The 12331-nt window shown below is 35.5% G+C and overlaps 1 protein-coding gene across 2 annotated transcripts in view; it reads right to left on the bottom strand.

Moving 5' to 3' along the window:
* Positions 1-8555, bottom strand: part of LOC135073890 (poly(rC)-binding protein 3) — a 197378-nt gene extending 188823 nt beyond the window's left edge. The window contains exons 1-2 of one of the 2 annotated variants that reach the window (XM_063968132.1): positions 8386-8555; positions 8201-8287 (exon numbers count right to left, since the gene is read on the bottom strand). The gene's annotated coding sequence lies outside the window, so the exon portion shown is untranslated. Of the gene's footprint in view, positions 1-8200 lie in introns of both variants that reach the window. The other variant, XM_063968137.1, reaches the window with a different exon arrangement.
* Between the last annotated feature and the right edge of the window lie 3776 nt (positions 8556-12331).

Raw genomic sequence — 12331 nt, 5'->3', positions numbered from 1 at the left:
ATATTAAATTTCATTTTGAATTCATTTAATAAGAAACAATCTTAAATAATAATACTTGGCTTGTTTGATTTCAAAATGCATTTGATCCTTAGAATTCAAAAACTATATTAACGAGTCATCTATCCGTGCATCAGGCATCTATCCTTTGAAGCAATCATACAGTGAGTCTTCTATCCCCCACATTAGGCGTCTATCCCACTTTTTAGAGGTCAATTAAAATGGTATTTTCTCAGAATCGGTATAACTTAAACTAAAATAATTATAGTAATATCATAGACGAAAGACCAAAGTTTACAGATACTAAGGTCAAATTGTTGATAAAAACTTACTGACTGAGTTACAGAGCTGTTTCAAAAAGTGGGGCATCTATCCTGGACTTACCCTATGAACCAATTTGAACGATTATTTTTTTGTTGAATAGGTATTATTTGTGTTCACGCATTTGAAGTCGGTTTTATTTTTTTTAAAAGTTATATTTTATCGCATTAAGTGACATTACACCGCTTTCAAGGTGTGTTTGGAATGTTAATTTGATAACAGTGAGAAATTCAGTTTAAATGTTCGATTATCATGAAAGATAATTGAAGAATCATCATCATCATCATCTTCATCATCTCAGCCACAGGACGTCTGCTGCTGAACATAGGCCTCCCCCAATGCTTTCCATGTTACCCGGTTGATAGCGGCTTGCGTTCAGCGCTTTCCTGTTACCTTTATGATGTCGTCGGTCCATCTTGTGGGTGGACGTCCCACGCTGCGTTTTCCGGAATTGAAGAATGCTCCTTACATTTTTATTTTGTTAAATCTCAATCTTATCTGGTGTTAGATTTTGTATTGTCTCAACTCACTTAACCACATATCATGATAAATCTTTAATAACATTAGGTACCTACTAAAAAATGAGAGTTCGTTGCAGAAAAATCTATTACCATAATTTACAGCCTAATTAGGTACCTAAGAGTATATTTATTACCAAACTAAAATCCATTTTGAGTTTTTATTGTTAAAAAATCAAATCACTGTAAACAGACTATTGTCAAAAATCCATTAATAAGAAAATGAAAGTACATAATACAAAACACTTCGCGTCCATGATGAATTCTGTAGGCTCCAGAGCAGTGGCGCGATAAATGAAAGGACATTGTCAGAAACCGCCTAAAAAACCGCCCAAAAACATTAACCCATCATAATTATTTTCTATTTTTTTAAATACATTAAGCACCCTTTCGTTCTAATGGACACTTAAGCATTGAAAAATTAAATAAATAAGTCTTTTAACGTTTATTCTATAATACTATTACAACTTCCGGACGTTTTGGTGCGTGGCATGGTCTAAAACCTATCAAGTTCCATAATTTTTGCCGATAAAATCTGTACGAGGCATTACCGTACTTTATTGCTGGGAGTCCATGTATAGTGATGTTCCTGCGGCCATCATAGACAATAAAATATCGATTTTGAAAATAAAATAAATCGATTAAACTGCTTTGAAGACTAGATTTGCGTTAAAAGCTAAAAAGATATTGACACTATTACAAGAAGCTATCTAAAGTGTCCAACTGGTCGAAGGTCGTAAATAAAATAAAAATAATTAGGACCATAAACTGATATTCATGGTATCATAACTGTAAAAGTGTCAGAATCCGATGTTGAATCCAATGCCAGTTGAAGTGTGAGAAACATATATCAACCTAGTATAGTTGCCAGTCTCTCATAATCTATGCCAATGAGGGTTTTCGCGATTGAAAAATCCGCCAGATGGCAATACGTAGACGTGAGGTCCAAATGCTGCATGATTGGTTATTTTTGACATGACATTGACAGATATCCACCAATCATGCAGCATTTGGACCTCGCGTCTACGTATTGCCATCTCGCGGATTTTTCAATCGCGAAAACCCTCATTCAATAGCACATTAATAATAGACCAAATGAACTTTTATAGATTGTGAAAGAGAAGATAAAGATTTTATTATTTTATTAAAATCTTGCCACGAAGTAGTTTTTCAGTAGAAACCAGGATTGGATAATCGCTACAGGCAAGTATCAGAACATTTTATAAATATTTTTAATCGATTATATCCTTGTGAATCGTTTTAATAAATTGTCATTTTACTTTTTCAATTAAAACTTTTTCAATCCCTAGTCTTGTCAAACTGTCATAATGTCAACAAATTATAAATGTCACGTCAGTTGACTCAATTTCAGTCTTCTGTGCGTTTATTGTATTTTTATTTCAATGAAATAGCGCTAAAGGGTTAGTACTAAAAGTGAAAGCCTTTTTTCAGAAAGAAAACCAATGTGGTGCCCTTATTATTCATACTGTTTGAAAGTTACAAGTCAGTGATACAGAGTTGCCGACATTATAACTCCGTAGTGATACCATACCAAAGAAGAAGTTTTCCTAAACATACACACTTGTGTTATTTTTATATGTGATCAAATAAAAAGGATTAATTCTACTGCTCAAATGGAATAACTTATCCCAAGAGACCGAATATAAAAAAAAACCTCTCCATAGAAATTATCACCATCACGAGGATGTGAATTTTTTTGAGAATTAGATATTGGTCCTGTAAGAAAAGTAGTTGTATTTCAGTAGTAGAATCAACCCTTCTTGTTTCATCAGCAAGAGTAACTATAAAAACGCCCTGTAGGTAGGTATTATTAAGCTGAAGAGTTTGTTTAATGTCAAAGACTGTCACACAGTGTAACTTAAATTGGCATATTATGATAATGAACATAAAAACTTAAATAAATATTTATGTTAATATTTTTTGTATTTATTTATTTTCCCAAAGCTTCACAGTGACAGCTGAAACAGCAATACTGTTGTAAAACTAAACTTGGAACAAACTGTTACAAATATTTTACAAATTAAAATAAAACCGCATGTTGCTTTACTTTCTCGTATAGGTAATAAATGTAATTAATGGCTAGATTATTAATGTTACTTTGTTACCCTCAATAGTGAGGAGATCTTATAAAATGGTAACCCTGATTTTCATTGTCATTCAAGTGCTCTTTCTTCGCAAAGGCTTCTGTGATTTGGCCAAGGGCCACACACATTGCGATAACATTATGCGACATTGATTTGACAGCAGCGGAGTGAAGTCTTGCGACTATGCAAAATGATACCCTGTAATCGTAGCGCATATAGACATAGACGGGGCGGGGCACATAGCTCGTAGAGCTGATGGCCGCTGGGGCAGGAAAGTTCTTGAGTGGCGACCACGAGCCGAAAGACGTAGCGTGGGCAGGCCTCCCACTAGGTGGACCGACGATCTGGTGAAGGTGCGGTCTTCGTGGAAATCCTTGGGGGAGGCCTTTGTCCAGCAGTGGACGTCTTTTCGGCTGAAACGAACGAACGAATGATACGTATTACCACTATTTACCAGACATTACTATTTATTGCATACTCGCCGGATTACACGTAGGAGCACGCGCGTTACAGCTTCGGCCTTGCATTATTATAAGATCTTGTTCCGCCCTTTTACGAACTTCCTCCGTGAGGATATCCCCGCCGAATTCTATGATGAACCTATCAAAAGTCATATTCTGCAATGTCAACCCACCACAAGGTGGACCGACGACCTGATAAAGGTAGCGGGAAGGCGCTGGATGCAGGCCGCTACCAACCGTGCGATGTGGAAGTCATTGGGGAAGGTCTATGTTCTGTAGTGGACGTCCTGTGGCTGAAATGATGATGATGATGATGAAATGAATGAAAATGACAAATCTTTGAACGTGTATAATACCGTGCCAAAGTAATCATATAATTTTGGCACCTTAATAACTATTGCCGTTTTTGTTGTAAAGATCATGCAGCGCTACTTGCGGATATTATTGGAAAGAAAACTATGTGGGCTCTAGATCTGAAGCCGCTTTAACGAACACGAAGTGCTCATACAATGCGGCGTATTTTCTTCCAGTCTTTAGTCAGGACTTTAGTCGAATTAAAACCCCGGTTGAACGTGATATAGCCGCACTAGAATACGATGCTTTTTTGCATAATCGCAAGACTTCGTTCCGGTGTCGACCGAATGTTATCACGATGTATGTGGCCCAGGGGTTACCGTAGCCGCTAAGGTTTGAAACTTCTTGCTTAAAATATTGTAGTCTTTGGCATAGACTACGACGGTAGTCATGGAGATAGGAGTTTGTTATCTCGTGTCAGATGTAAATGGTGAAAAGAAAACTCATGATTCGTGTTATTTTTATGCAATATGTAGGTATTTTATAAAAGTGGAACCCCGAGTGATCTCCAAAACCCATTCTATTATTATATACGATTCGGCTTCGATATCTATAATACAATAGGAGTTTATTTCATGTGTCAGATGACAAGGGTGGAAACAACCTACGATTCATGTTGTTTATTTACGTGCAATATGTGGGCATATTATAAAAGTGGAATGCCGAGTTGTATTTCTAAAACTTGTTCTATTATTTTATACTATTTGGCTGCGACTCGGCGTGACGACAATACAAAACATTTTTCGCGAATCGGTGTTCATACATTCACACAATACATTAGACGCCATGTTGTCATAAACGACATATTATAAAATCGCTGTGATTTAATATTCTTAATCATTAATTTTATGGCAAGTGTCCATCAGGAATCATTGTTCTTACACACAGAATCGTATTATTTCGCTTTCGGGTAGTAATATGTCAAAATTGTTGGTTCTTAGGCGAACAATGTATGGACAACGAACATTGTCCTTTATTAGGCTCTCATCAGATCGGTCTTTTAGATTTCTGTTATAAGAATTTATATCGATAAAGAGGAAATACGGCAACGGCAATATTGAACGATATTGCATCTGAATGACTCTACAGATGATTTATTTGTGTTTGCAAAAGTCATAAACGTAAACATGTTTTTTAGCAAATCGCTGAATCGAGATTGCAGGTTGAATTCGATTGCTTTTAGTTTATTGTTCTCCGCGTATTCGTTTGCTGTTTTGCTTTGTCATTATTTTCCAATTATATCGATTATTCGATTTGCCACAAAAGGCAATGAGAATATGGATTTACAAATTGATTCATTTAAATAAAACATAAAGAAAGTAAGGAATTAAGTTTTACATAACATAATAGATTATTATCAATTTTCCGTATATACTCTGATAGTTATTATTTTATCACTTTAACGCGTAGTCCAATTAACATAACATGATAAGTATTATTTAATCTTAGATCTAACAGCAAAAGTTAGTATCTCTAAAGTCTTAACTGGACCAGACATTTATAAAGCTATCGTCGCACTTGAACAAAATTCAGCTCGCCAGCAAAGGTCGTAACTTACTAAATAAACGTGAGCAAAGGAAAAGTAGTGCTTGCAATCGAAGCGGGGTTAACGTCAGAGTCCAGAGTATTATAACACGTATATGAAATAAGTTAGGACGCTTATTGCTGTATGGGGAGCAGAATGAAAAACAAGTCTCGTTCCATTACGTACTGCGGAGGTACGCATTCATTTGGCAACTTGGTAAAAGCAAACTTCTGTGCTAAAACATAATCTGTCCTTTAATTTTGTTAATGAGAAGGAATTGTTGGAGTCTAACCTGGGACATTAGGTAAATAGTAGGTGTACTTAGATACACTGAACATATTATGAATGCAAATTAATGATTAGATAATATTATGGACAAAGAATGCACGGTCGTAATTACAAAATGCAAAAGCACAAAAATAAATTCTCTTTTCATTAAGGTATTTTGTGCACCATTTTAGTGCTAGAACGGCGTGCAAGATCCTTTATCCATATTTTTATATCATCAATCCGTTTTATTATCGTCTTTACACAATTTTGTGTGTGTTATGTGGCATGAAGAATTATGTGAAATGCTCTGGGAACCCCATTGACCTCATTTAACCAGCACCCTTCGACTATCGAAAAGTAAACTTATGTGTGGGGTGTCCTCTTTATTATGAGTATATTATTAGTATTACCGTTACTAATACATATTCTTATCTGAATAAACCTAAATGGTCTGAACACCATTCCTAGACTGTATCTGCACTTAACATCAGATGCAGTGCTGATGTCTATTGCCTTTTATCAATTACTGTAAACATTCTACGAGTAACGCATGTAGTTGTACTTTGTAGGCATGGTAAACGTTAAAAGAGGAAAATAAATGTTATTTTTGTTATCTTATCACTAGAAAGTTTATACTTGAGCCGTTCGAAAACATCCTACACGTTATGGGTTGCCAAACGCTTATCTGCGTACTATATTTGCCAACATAACTTTGCGTGTGTGTATAATGCTTCCCTATTTACCCCAGGTGCAAAGTTAAGTTGGTATTTCAAGTGATTTAGGGGTATATTTTTGTGCCGTTTATAAGGAAAAGATTATGCAAAGTGAAAAAACAGATTATAGCTAAATGGATAAATATTGTTTTACCAAATTTATTGGTAAAGTTCACGAGTTAAAATAAATGAATTGTTTTGTTTGTAATAAAAGGTTTTCATCAGCATTAGTAGAAATTTGAGCAAAAAATACAAACAAATAGATATATTTTCGCATTTATAATAGTATACTGAGTATAAAAGGAAAAAAGGTGAGCGAAAATCTCACAAAACATTAGGTTCGGAGAATATAATTTATGTTACCGTCTTCGGCCGCCTTTCGGAAGTAAAACCTATGTCATGATCTTGTAATTTTTCTTTCATCGTGTAATAGATTGTATTGAATGCTTTCAGAGAGCAGAATGGGAATATGCTCGCCTGAACGAATAGATATTCGACGGGAAAAGTTATGGGTACTATTTGGTGTATCTTTACTTGTACCTATTCTTAAATATGACCTTACTTAATATCTTTTGGTAATTAATTTTTCTTTTGTATACTAAAACGTTTTTTGCCACTAGATAAATGATTTGTGTGCTTTGTAAGAATAACATCATGCCATTACTCGAATCTTTTAATGTAATAGGTATGGTAAAACGAGTTAAAAGTGTGTTTGTTTATTCATAGATCCTAATTAGAAAATTTATGTAATTTAATTTAACATGAATAAATGATACCCATTTATTTGTTACCACAAAACTGTTGAATGGGGACACATTTATGCCTGAAAATTCTTCAACATGTCATAGAACATAATGCAAATATTTCAACCCGCATCATTTGTTAGCATCAGTTGGAAGCAACTCCCTGGAACCCAATAGTGGTATATGTCTCCATTTTTACGCCCCGAGAGTATATAATTTAAGCTAAAAGAGCCAAGGAGGAGAAAGTTTGTGATGTATTTTATTCCTCGATTTTATACGGCACTGAATACTTTATATTTGTGCCGAGTGCATTTTCTTTACAGCCAGTATTGTGAGTCGTATTCTAAATAATGGAATAATATACTGCATGATATTTTATTTAGTACCATCACATTTTCACATTAAAATAGAAGATGGCCTTAACATAACTGAATACTTAATTACAGGAATGGCAAATTAAAAAACGGACCCAATCTATAATTTGATGCAAAGTTTACTGGAAGCTGCCATGAGTTTCTCTGCAATACAGTCTACTACACAAAGTCACAAAAATAAACCATAGCACTACCCTCGTCTTATAGAGTCATCAACATTAAAATTCTGACTGTAGTATCAAAGTTTGCTTCAAGCTTAATAACACAAATTAATGAAATAATTAACTCATAATGGTAATGCTAATGAAAAGTCCCCCATAAAATTATTAGCGACAAATATTTCCCAACAGCAGGAAGTAATACAGCTGTACAATAGGAAGCGTTGCAAAAGGAAATAATGGCTGAGAGCCCCAATAATCTCATCCCTTCCACCCCGAGAGCTAATTAGGAAGCCATCATTTACGTAACGATGCTTAAACAACAACTTGGCTCATTGTCATTAATTTAACGATGTGGATGCAAATAAAATCAACTTTGTTACAAAGTATTTTTAATTTTCTTCGAAAAAATCAAAACATTCTGAAATAGTCCGCAAAAAGTCTTCTTTGTTCGCTTCTCATGCCGCATCCAAAGCTTAAAACTCAATTCCATGTCTAACGATTTGTTGACTTTTTGTAATTACTAAACTTCTGCTCCGTTCAAACTTGAGCCTCGCTTAAAATGTACTTTTTTCGCGCTAAAACGAAGTTAAAAATATTTGGTACAGTTAAAAGTTGCGAAGTTCTCGAAGCTTTTAATATAAAATTAGCTTAAACTCACCTGAATCGCGAAAGTGCAACGGAATCGTCTGCAGGACCGGCGTGACACTAACCGTCTTCAATCCGGACAATCCGTTATCGCATCGACCTTCAAAGTTCAATCGCACCAAGCCACGTGAAAAGTCTTAAAACTACAACACTAAGAAAGTTTTAAAATTCCTAAATACCGAGAAGAGCCTTACTTACGACGAAAAGCAGGTACGGTAGGGGAGTTAAGAGAATAATACTAGTAAGGGATATGTTTTTATAAACGCGTCGGACGCGGCACGCTTAAGTTGTACCGGTGGGGTTCGGGTTCGTACGTCGCGGAGAGGAGAGGTGCGGACATACAATCCGCGAGACCGAAGCGACGTGAGTGAAGCCGGCCGCTCGCCTCCCGCCCGCGCGCTCTCGCGAGCAAGAGGGATGCAGCGAGTGAAGACCCTCGCTCGCGAATATCGCCGCTCGGATCTGCTCGCGAGAGTCTCAAGTGCTCTCCACCGCTGCCGACGCTCTCGCCGAGAGGGAGGGCTCTCCCATCCACAATTCGAGAATGACACAAATAACCCTCACCTCACCATTCCCATTTGATACCTAACGCCGACGCGTTAAAATAACTTTTCCACATTTAGGTCATGAGATGAACACCTGACGTTCGGCGTCATATCGAAAAACATATGCCCCCGTTGGCTAGGTGTAGCAAATACCATAACGAATACTTTGGCTGAACACGCGCCATATTATGCAACGTTACAGGCTTGTATTGTGCACTCTGAAATTTTCTCGTCCTTCGAACGAGCTTTTAGACTCCGCGGGCTTTGTATAAAGGTTATCGTAAATTCCAAACTGAATATTTTGTTTTGATCAAAAGTTAACCGAATATTTTATACTAGACCTTGTCTTTCTCATTCATCACACACGACATATTATTAAAAAAGAAAACTATTCAATTTAATGAAATTTTTAACACTTGATTTCCTAAAACAAAAGGGGTTCTTATGTAATGAAAATAAACATAAGTACTTTTTTAAAATTTACAAAAAAGTGTATTAAATAAGCATTTGTTTCCTACATAATCATGCTTTTAACCCTTAATAATAATAATAACGCATATTCTCATTAACTTGCAACAAAATTGTATCACTACTTACATCACTGTTTACACAAAACGCTCATTTCAATTTAGTAACTGATGCCTTATTAATGTGGGCGCTCTCGACCTTTGCAAGCCGCAAAGTAATCCTGAAAATAACTTAACTACGGGAAACTTTCCTAAACTGTTTCTGTAAAGAGCTAATATCCAACACAGGGTCCGAATAGTTAGTAATCCATCAAGCTATGATTAATTTAGGTGAGCCTTGTCGACCAAACACGAGTATTTACAAGGATATAAGGGATATGTGGGCTCTTAGGGTGCGGTCATATTATAGTCAAAATAAAAGGTAGTAACTTCATCAACAATATGATTGATTCCTGTTTTGACATCTTGTACTTTTTCAACAGTGTATCACTTTTGGCGGGATTTACGGTACTAAGGTAACTTTTAAGGTTTTTTAATGCAAAATAAGACAAATATTTTGACCGCAATCACACCTGATGTTAAGTATCAAGATGCACACCTGATGATAACCATCCTATGGTACATAACCTGCCATGTACGTGCCTATTCAGTTTCGCCTGAAGAAGTCCGAATTATAGTGGTCGGGAAAGATACCAGTAATATAGCATTAATATTTAGACTGAGTTGCACCACCTTACTCTGACTTTTAACAAACGTCAAAAATCTGTCAAACTTCATACAAAAAGCACCGGTTGTTAAAGTGACGGTTAAAGTTAGGTGGTGCAACTCAGCAACTCAGCCTTAGTAACTTTTCCTTTTGTTACATTAAACTCTAAATTAAATAAAAACTCTACATCAAACAAAGTAAGATTTCATTAAATTCTTCTTTGCAACAACAGAAATGGATACTTCACCTCTGCACCGTGATACTGTTTGACAATATTACAATGACAAATGCAATTATGTGGAAGCCCGGTGACTTTTCAGGGAAACCATTTTAGGAGATGGAGTTCTATCAGGCCTGTTCATCTCCGCGAGTTTACATCGAAAACAAAACACGCACGATGGCCCACCTACAGGATACTATTCGACAAGGCCTCACATACGAGCGAACATTGACTCACACACGCGTATTCTTGTGTATGATGGAAGAAAATAAAGAAAATGGTGTACTTAATACTGTATTTAACTGCCTAAATAATAATAAAAACACCGAATGTACCTACTTTTTTCAGTTGCCTCAAGACACTGAGAGGTAAATAAGTAGTTAATATTATTCATGATAATTCATGCTAAATCATGTATTTCCTCCGCCATTTTCCGCAGTTTGCACCTCACGTCACATCATTTTACCGAAGTCAGCCCTATAGCTTCGGCGCAGTGCCGATCACTGACGTTTGTCAACAAAATGGTGCTTGACTCTTGACACACGCTAAATTACACCTTATTGTTAATGACATTGAGCATACATTATTTTAAATACCTTCGCGAAGTAAAACTTCTGTACGTAGTACTTATTATTATTCTGTGGTTCTATTCACAACAACGCATTACGATTCGTCCACGTATAAATTGTTAAAATGAATAAGGTCACCGTCCTTATTATAGTGATAGTCAGCATTTGGATTTAGATGTCTATGAACTGCAGAAAATGACAAACATAATAGACTTTAAAAATATAATGTTTGGTATTCCTAAAGTAACTCAACTTATAGTCCGAGTTTTAATTCGACGGAATTCTGACAGTTGTCATTTTTTGACAATTCAGATGTTAATAAGCCTTTTTTGCTTTGAATTATTAATAAATAATATGAAATGAAATTTTATGAACTACAACTTACAAGAATGAACTATTGTGTGTTTTGTGAATTCAATGTACACTAATTATTATGTACATTTTAGAGATTAAATAGAAAAAAACGTGTTTTTAATACAGTAAAACCACACATTATCATAAACGAAAATATGTATTGATCATCAATCATCATTATCGTCATCATAATCAACTTGGATTATAAAATTGGCATCTTGTTAAATTTATTATTTTATGAAGCTAAGATTTTATTTAAAAGGATTTCCATAAAAAAGGTTTGTAACCCATGTATTATTGGCCAGGGAGTCCAGTAATAGAAAAATAATTTCCCAATTTTTTTTGGAACTTCAAAAATATGATAATAAAAATTCAAATAACCATTTTGAAATGATCAGTACATTTTTAAGCCTTATTTTTCAAGTGAAACCTTAAATTTAAGAAAGGATTATTTTTTAATTTGTGAAAATGCTCTCCATTCTTAGTGGGAATGTTTCAATGTTAGCAACACTTCTGAAATGTCAAAATTCCGTCGAATTAAAAATCAGACTTTAGTTGACAAGCTGAAATAACTTAATATTTCTGGTAAACTTAGGGTGGGTTGCACCATCTTACTTTAACTTTGACAAACGTCAAAAATCTGTCAAAATCCATACAAAATACACCGGTTATCGTCATAGTTACGGTCAAAGTTAGTTGGTGCAACTCAGCCTTAAGCTTGTTCAGTTAACATCTATAACTTTGTTTTGAAACATCGAGTTTACGTGAAATCATTAAAATAATAGGTGAAGCTATTAGAATTTGAAGTTAGATATTGTTCTTTCACTTGCTTGAATTAATGAGGATCAGTACTGTTGTAGAAAATTCAATAAAACTAGTATCTACGTTAATCTTTAAGACAAAAGAAAGATATATCTTTTTGAATTATCCAAATCGGACCATTATTTACGAAGATATTAAGTAATAAACATAGGCCGTTTTTGCCGCTAAAAGTCAACGTACGCAGGGCCGCGTGACGTCACTATATCCGAATCTATCCGTACTATTGGAATGGAAATTTTTTTCAGTTTTAGAAAAAAACTTTTAATAACATTTATTCATCAAAATAAAGTAACCTAGTCAGCCCAAGTCAAGTCATACCCAGCTTCTGGCCGAGGGGGAGTCATACCTAGCTTATGCTTATGGACTGGGGGAAGGGGCTAGCCTTACCCAGCTTCTGGCCTGGGGGGGGGGGGGGTCAAGTCATACCCAGTTTCTGGCCTGGGGGGGGGTATGTAATACCC

The sequence above is a fragment of the Ostrinia nubilalis genome, chromosome 8, assembly GCF_963855985.1.
Source record: "Ostrinia nubilalis chromosome 8, ilOstNubi1.1, whole genome shotgun sequence".
NCBI classification, from domain to species: domain Eukaryota; kingdom Metazoa; phylum Arthropoda; class Insecta; order Lepidoptera; family Crambidae; genus Ostrinia; species Ostrinia nubilalis.
This window is presented reverse-complemented; position numbering and strand designations above follow the sequence as displayed.